Raw genomic sequence first — 8,999 nt, forward strand, 5'->3', positions numbered from 1 at the left:
GGACATCATGCCCGAGGGAGGATTCGAACCTGCGACCGTAGCAGCAGCGCGGTTCCGGACTGAAGCGCCTAGAACCGCTCGGCCACAGCGGCCGGCTACAAACTTTTCAACAGGCTCTACTTTCGAATGGCCTCCGAAACGCGGAGCTTAGGGAGGCCGCCGTTTCCGTCTTAGCATTCACACTATTCCTGTTTGTAGGCAGCTACGGCAGGTCTTGGGGTGTGTTTAGCAGCGGCACAAGAGCAAGGATGTCGTGATAACACGAGGAAAGTGTGCCGCGCGTGACAAATTGCGGCAGGTGAGTTATCACTACGCCAGCGGCGAAGCACCCACGCCCTTGCGTATTTCAGTGTGTGGCGTGCTGGGTCAGGCCAACGTATATAAAACGGTGACAGAAGACCGCTGAAGTATCATTCGCACTGCGCGACATGGCGAAACTACTGGCCGTCTTCCTGGTGCTGCTCATTGCTGCCCTGGTCTGCGAACAGGCTCTAGGTGAGTGGTGTTTCAACAGAGCACTTATTCAATTGGCCTTTGGCATTCGGTATGTAGCCCCGGAAGTGGGTTGTAACAAAACATATTTCAATACCATATACAGGGTGTTACAAAAAGGTACAACCAAACTTTCAGGAAACATTCATCACACACAAATAAAGAAAAGATGTTATGTGGACATGTGCCCGGAAACGCTTAATTTCCATGTTAAAGCTCATTTCAGTTTCGTCAGTATGTACCGTACTTTCTCGATTCACCGCCAGTTAGCCCAATTGAAGGAAGGTAATGTTGACTTGGGTGCTTGTGTTGACATGCGACTCATTGGTCTACATCAAGCACATCAGTACGTAGCATCAACAGGTTAGTGTTCATCACGAACGTGGTTTTGCAGTCAGTGCAATGTTTACAAATGCGGAGTTGGCAGATGCCCATTTGATGTATGGATTAGCACGGGGCAATAGCCGTGGCGCGGTACGTTTGTATCGATACAGATTTCCAGAACGAAGGTGTCCCGACAGGAAGACGTTCGAAGCAATTAATCGGCGTCTTAGGGAGCACGGAACATTCCAGCCTATGACTCGCGACTGGGGAAGACCTAGAACGACGAGGACACCTTCAATGGACGAGGCAATTCTTCGTGCAGTTGACGATAACCCTACTGTCAGCGTCAGAGAAGTTGCTGCTGTACAAGGTAACGTTGACCACGTCACTGTATGGAGAGTGCTACAGGAGAACCAGTTGTTTCTGTACCATGTACAGCGTGTGCAGGCACTATCAGCAGCTGATTGGCCTCCACGGGTACACTTCTCCGAATGGTTCATCCAACAATGTGTCAATCCTCATTTCAGTGCACATGTTCTCTTTACGGATGAGGCTTCATTCCAACGTGATCAAATTGTAAATTTTCACAATCAACATGTGTTGGCTGACGAGAATCCGCACACAATTGTGCAATCACGTCATCAACACAGATTTTCTGTGAACGTTTGGGCAGGCATTGTTGGTGATGTCTTTATTGAGCCCCATGTTCTTCCACCTACGCTCAATGGAGCACGTTATCATGATTTCATACGGGATACTCTACCTGTGCTGCTAGAACATGTGCCTTTACGACACAACATGTGGTTCATGCACGATGGAGCTCCTGCACATTTCAACCGAAGTGTTCGTACGCTTCTCAACAACAGATTCGGTGACCGATGGAATGGTAGAGGCGGACCAATTCCATGGCGTCCACGCTCTCCTGACCGCAACCCTCTTGACTTTCATTTATGGGGGCATTTGAAAGCTCTGGTCTACGCAACCCCGGTACCGAATGTAGAGACTCTTCGTGCTCGTATTGTGGACGGCTGTGATACAATACGCCATTCTCCAGAGCTGCATCAGGGATTCCATGCGACGGAGGGTGGATGCATGTATCCTCGCTAACGGAGGACGTTTTGAACATTTCCTGTAACAAAGTGTTTGAAGTCACGCTGGTACGTTCTGTTGCTGTGTGTTTCCATTCCATGGTTAATGTGATTTGAAGAGAAGTAATAAAATGAGCTCTAACATGGAAAGTAAGCGTTTCCGGACACATGTCCACATAACATATTTTCTTTCTTTGTGTGTGAGGAACGTTTCCTGGAAGTTTGGCCGTACCTTTTTGTAACACCCTGTATAAGGGAGAGTTTGCTAAATACGGACAAACTGAATGAAAGATAGGATAAGGGGCAAAAACAGGCGATAAGGACAGAATATGGGCAGAGATGCATTTGAAGGTACTCCCACTTGAAGGTGAAGGTAAAAGATTTTTGAAAATGACCGCGGCGTCAGCTCCAGACAGATGGCGTGGAATTAGCCAGACGACGGTGTGGAGGACCTGCCACTGTCTGTATCACTTACGACGCGTAAAGGCGTTATTGGATTTACACTTGCATATGCTGGGACGGTTTTGTCGACGCCGGCTTGTTTGGCCGAGCGGTTCTAGGCGCTTCAGTCTGGAACCACGCTGCTGCTAAGCTCGCAGGTTCGAATCCTGCCTCGGGCATGGGTGTGTGTGATGTCCTTAGGTTAGTTAGGTTTAAGTAGTTCTCAGTCTAGGGGACTGAAGACTTCAGATGTTAAGTCCCATAGAGCTCAGAGACATTTGAACCATTTGAACGGTTTTGTCGCTGGATCGTCGCACAGGCCATCACCGGTCTGTGATTTCTGTCATCCGCCCTACTAGCAGATGAGGCTGTGTTTACAAGAAGTGACATTGTCAGTCCTCTCAAACTCACATTTGGGCTAGGGGGAATCCCCAAGGTATGGTGGCAGTGAACTGTCACCACCGGTTCAACATTAAGGTGTAGGCGGGGCTATTGTCGACGGCAGCATGGAACCAGCCATCCTTCCACAAAGCCTCTCACAGGAGAATTATATCTGCAGCTGTCCTTGCTCCCTTGCTGGAAGACTTGCCTTTGTGTGGTACGAAGAATAATGCAGATGCCACATGACCGTACGCCAGCTCTTTTACCTCCTGAAAACGGAGCAAAAACACGTAACATATGCACTTCAATGGTGTGTCCTCTATTTTCAATAACTGAAACTTACGTGTCAAATATCTTTTATCTCCACCCCCATAAGGGTGTACCTCCCATGCGTGCAGGTTTGGCCATTCGTTCACGCAATCTTTCTTGCTGCTTATTCTCCAAGGAACGATTTCTGTAGGTCACAAACTAACACACAGTTGACTTTGAATATCCTGCGCTAGGGCACAGTGCTGGCACCTGGGGTATCGTAACTCATATACTTGCTGGAGATGAGAGTAAACAAATAGAAGTACAACGAAAATTCACACTGGTGAATCTGTCAACCGCCTTCAGTTGAAAGTTTGTCTGAGTACAGTGTGTAGCAACGAAAAGGAGGCGGAAAGGCTACTGATCTGCTTAGAGTGCAGGTTAACAGAATAGTAACTAAAGTAATGATTTGCTAACTTACGAGGGACGATCAGTAATCAATGCAACACATTTCTTTCTCGGACAATTTCGGTCGAAAAAATTCGGAATGTGGGACATAGTCTAATATTTCCGCTTCAGCTGTTATGAAGTTCCGATAGGTGGGAGCGCCATACGTAGCCTTCAATATGGCGTCTGTACCGGAAGTGCGTTCCAAGCAGAGAACTGTCACTGATTTTCTTTTGGCGGAAAACCAGAGCATAGTAGCTGTCCACAGGCTCTTTCAGTATGTCTACGGAGACCTGGCAGTGAACAAGAGTAGGGTGAGTCGTTAGGCGAGGCGTTTGTTATCGTCGCACAAAGACTCGCCCAAAACTGTCCGATCTACCGCATGCCAGCAATATTAGAACCTGCGGACACTCGCATTCGAGGTGATCGACGGATCACAATAAAACACCTTGCTGCTCGACTGGAAGTGTCTCTTGATAGTGCTGACACAACCGTCCTCATGTTGGGTTACATGAACGTGCGTGCCCTATGAGTTCCTAACGGCGTAACAGAAGTCGATAAAGACGACCTTCTGGGCGAAATTTCTTGCTCGTAACAAGGCTCGTCGTGACAATTTTTTGTCGTACATCGTCACAGGCGACGAAACATGGTCTCATCACTTCGAGCCGGAAACAAAATGGTAATCCAGTGAGTGGCACTACACGACTTCTCTGAAGAAAGAGTTCAAAGCCGTTCACTCAGCTGGTGAAGTAGGGCCGACGGTCTTCTGGGACTCAAGGGGTAATTCTGTGTTATGTGCTCTCTCATGGTGCAACGATTAACTCCGCAGTGTACTGTGCTACCCTCAGGAAACTGAAGAAACGACTTCAGCGTGTTCGTCGCCACAAAAGTGCAGACGAATTTCTCCTTCTCCGTGACAACGCAAGGCCTCACACAAGTTTGCGCATCCGAGAGAAGCTCACAAAACTTCATTGGGCTGTCTATACTCTTCCATCGTATAGCCCGAATCTATCTGTTTGGGCCAACGAAGGATGTACTCCTCTGGCTATTGATGACAGCAAGACGATGCTTTAGACATCGACCAGTAGAGCAGAACCATGCGCCCATACAGGCCTTTCCAGTGAGGTGGCGTAAGCTCATAGCACTGAACGGAGATTATGTTGAAAACAACCTTCTGTAGTCATAAAATTGGGGAATAATATGGGTTAATAAAACCAACCTGATTTCAGAAAAAAGTGTGTTACTTTAGTTCTTGAATGTCATCATACACTCGACGAAAGTACATTCCCCACAGATCAGTCGTATTTCTTACATTGTCTTCGTCGGTGCACGTTCTACTCACACAAACCTTCGATAGAGGATGATGTATTTTCCTTGTGTCTTTGTTTATTGTTAAATCCAGAAAGTGAACGAACTACTTTACCTCGGTTAGTTGAAGTTTGTGCTGCGACAGGAGACTCAAGGTCACTTTGGCATTACTATTCTAAACTAAAGAAAAATGAGAACCCTGTATTATTTTGTTGATAGTCTGCTAGCAATCTAAAGAAACGTATGCCATTGTCAGTTTAGTATCTGATGTATCATACGGAAAATGGACAGTCGACAATAAAAGTTCTGATGTGACAGTGTAGTTATTGCGATAAAATATTATACGAAACCGTATCAGCCTTCTGACTCGTTTGATGCGGCCTGACAGGTATTCCTCTCTTAATTATTTGCTGGATATATGTCTCTGGCTTCCTCTACAGTTTACCATCCGTAGCTACGTCTAGTACCATCGAAGTTCTTCTCTGATGTCTTAAGAACTGTCATATCGTCCTGTCCCTCCTTTTTGGAATCTTGTTCCACATTTTTTTCGTCACTGGTTCTGCGGAGAACTTCCTCATTCTCTATCAGTCCACCATATTTTCAACATTGTTCTGTGGCACCACATCTCAAATTATTAGATTCTCTTCAGTTCCGTTGCTCCCTCAGTAGATGTTTCACTATCATACAATGCTCTGCTCGAAGCGAAATTTTCAGAAATTCGTTGCTCAAATTAAGACCTATGTTTGATCCTATTAAGCTTGTCTTGGCCAGGAACGCCGTCTTTCACAGTGATACTCTACTTTTTATGTCCTCCTTTCTGCGTCCATCAGGGGCTAATTTGCTGCATAGGTAGCAGAATTCGCCGTGATCAGCAATTTTGATGTTAAGTTTCTCGCTGTAATCATTTCTTCTAAATCATAATACTTTCGTCTTTCTTCGATTACTCCCAATCCATCCTCTGTATTCAATAGACTGTTCGTTGTATTCAACAGATCCACGATACCAATGTCTTCAGCAAATGTTATCATTGATACCCTTTGACCTTGAATTGTAATCCCACTTTTCACCCTCTGTTTTATGTCCGTCATAGGGGGCGAAAGTCTATACCACATGTGGCCCCCTTTCTACTCCGGGCACGCATTAATGCTAGCGCTCGATTTCGAGTAGATCATCCTGACCGCATAAAAACACTTTTTTTCGAAAGTGGATAAAAGTATTTTTATGCAGTCAAGTCTGTTTTACGTAATGTTTTATCACAGTCCATTGCGATCGCTGATAATCCCAATATGTTTACATAGTTATTGCGAGGTATCTGTAACGATGTCATGTTAGTGGACTGAAACGAAAGAACAGTTCGTGTAGCGAATTCCGGGGTTGGTTAGTTAGTTAGTTGGCTGCGTGTTGCATTGATCAATCGCACGGTATGGTAGGCGTTATGATGTGGGACATGTCAAGGGCACAAGAAATGGACATATGAAAAAAGATTTTTTAATATATATAACAATACAGAGTTAAAGACTGATATTTCTACTATTTACCCCATTCCCTTAAATGGCACAAAATGCATATGCTATACTTATAGATTTATTTATTCCTATTCAAGAATTCATCTGTGGTATTGACGGAGCTGTCAAGGAGATATGATTTCAATTTATTTTTGAAGCTATTAATGCTGTCTGTCAGGCATTTTATTTCATCTGGTAATTTGTCGAAAATTTTTATACCAGCATATTATACCTCTTTTTGTGCCAAAGATAGGTTGAGTAAAGGGTAGTGTAAGTCTTACTTTTTTCTGGTATTGTAATCATGAATGTTACTTGTTTTTAAACTGGTCCATATTGATGAGAACAAATTTCGTTTGTAAGTAAACGTACTGTGAGGCTGTTGTAAGAATTCCCAGTCTTTTAAAAAGATGCCTACAAGATGTGCGACTCTGAACCTCACGCATTATTCTAACCACTTTCTTTTGAGCAGTGAATACTTTTTGTCGAAATGTTGAGTTACCCCAAAATAATATTCTGTATGACATCAGAGAGTAAAAGTATGCAACGTATGTTAGCTTACTAATTTCTATATCCTCAAAATTGGCAATTATTCTGATTGCAAAAGTTGCTGAACCTTGTCGCTTTAGAAGATCCAAAATATAAATTTTCCAGTTAAGATTCTCATCTATTTGTACACCCAAAACATAGTATGCTCTACCCTGTCTACTGACTTCTGTTGAATTGTTATATTTATTGAAGGAACTGTACTTTTTGCAGCAGAAAATTGGATGTCCTGTATTTTTGCAAAGTTTAAAGCCAGCCCATTTACAGAAAACCAATTAATGACTTTTCCAAAGACCTTATTTGTATCATTTTCAATTGGAGTTTCTTTTACTGGATTAATAATGATGCTTGTATCATCTTTAAACAGTGTCAGTTCAGCATCCTGTTTCAGATAGGAAGGGAGGTCGTTCACATATATCAAGAACAGAAGGGGACCTATGATTGAACCCTGTGGAACACCTAATGTAATTTCACCCCAGTTAGATGAAGTGGCAAACTTATTTAAATCACTTGACCTGTTCTGTAGGTATGACTTAAACCACTCATATGCTATTCCATTTATACCATAGAATTGTAATTTCTGTAACATGTCATCGCGTCTATCAACATTATGGCACATTTAGTATGTGAGCCATATATTAGGCTTCATGAACTGCTGTGTGTGTGAGGTGCCAAGTGGCGGAGAAGTGTGATAGCAGTGCTGTGTGTGCTGTTGCAGCCTGCACGCCGGGCTCCCGGAAGTACGACGGCTGCAACTGGTGCACGTGCTCCAGTGACGGCGCCTGGATCTGCACGCTCAAGAACTGCCCGCCCTCCAGCGGTGAGTGCCCAACACGACTTGATACGATATCGCAATGCCTGTGTTATTCCGATTACGATGCAAAGTTTCTTTCGACATGCACGCATATTTACGACGTATGGAAGTTTGGGTCTGGCAGAGGGTGGTACACGGATAGCCAAATGGTGGGACGACCGCTTGCGATAAGCTGAAAATGTGGGTTCTAGATTCGGCCGGCCACAAATTTTCACTGTCGACATTCCATTCTACAGCTGATAGTTGTCCTCATTCGCAATTGGGATTCACTTAATGTATAACACCACTTAAGGCCAGCATTACAAACGCTTTATTATTCAGCATTAAGACTTCATTTGGTCCCGTCAATGCAATTGCTTTACCCTATACTCAATACTACAACTAAAGTGTGTTGTTCATGAGTTCGCATGTTTCTTAGTCAGAGAAGCAACGTTAATTATTCTGCAATTCACACATAGCTACATAATAGAGTTTAGAAGGCCTGATTTTCAACCAACATCTCTGTCTCTCGACTTCGACAACAGCAAGTGGAAAAAATTAATATGTAAATCGTTTCGTGCAGGCTAAATATTTCCGATTTTATGTCAATAGTCATTCCACCATAGCATTTATCTTGTTTATCCTTACATGATTAATGTCGCCAGGACCTGTCTTACATCTAACCGGACAATTTACGTTAAACTGACATAATGACACAGCTCCTAGAAAGAGAATTAAAATTAGAATTGCAGCACACACAAGATTTGCATCTAAGAGTTTCGCTTAAGTGTACAGTGCTTAACTAAATTTGATTATTATATCTTTTACATTGGTATTGTGTGACGAAGATCTTTCATTTATATTTCTGATATATATGAGCAGATATATGTCGCTTAACAATTGTCAGATGGTATGGTAAATTATGGGAAACAGAGACGGGAAACACCAGTAACAAACTGAGGAAAATAGAAAACTATGTAATGATTGTTTCACTGAATCTAACACATCCATGTTCCAGGTGGTGGTCTTACATTCGAGTGACCTGTATCCCATGGCCAGGCCACCTGCTGCTGAAGACTTGACCCGGAGAAGTTTTCTGCTGCCCCATAAATGTTGAAATTTCAATGTATATGCAATGAATAAAGCTTGAAATACTCAATTTTGCACAATATCATTTCTAAAAACTTCCATAAAATGTTGCTGGCAGTTAATCCTTCATTCTGTTCGCCCAATTCTGCCCCTTGAGCCTTCCATCCTCCACATCTACACCAATAGTCTGCGAATTCATATGAAGTACTTGACACAGGTACAGAAAATTCTGTTGACTACACGACAAGTGTTCTTCATAAACACTAATTACAAATGAAGCTTATGCATTTCGGGTGTTGTAGAGCCTGTGACTGTGTACTGAATATAAATACAGAAAAC

The 8,999-nt window shown here is 43.4% G+C and overlaps 1 long non-coding RNA gene across 1 annotated transcript; it reads left to right on the top strand.

The window, feature by feature from the left end:
* The first annotated feature begins 355 nt into the window (after window positions 1-355).
* LOC126419864 (uncharacterized) lies at window positions 356-8,730 on the top strand. Its single transcript, XR_007576012.1, has 3 exons — window positions 356-495; window positions 7,497-7,598; window positions 8,590-8,730. It is a non-coding gene; the product is annotated as an uncharacterized LOC126419864 (long non-coding RNA).
* The last annotated feature ends 269 nt before the right edge of the window (window positions 8,731-8,999 follow it).

The sequence above is a fragment of the Schistocerca serialis genome, chromosome 9 (assembly GCF_023864345.2).
Source record: "Schistocerca serialis cubense isolate TAMUIC-IGC-003099 chromosome 9, iqSchSeri2.2, whole genome shotgun sequence".
Classification (NCBI taxonomy): Eukaryota; Metazoa; Arthropoda; class Insecta; order Orthoptera; family Acrididae; genus Schistocerca; species Schistocerca serialis.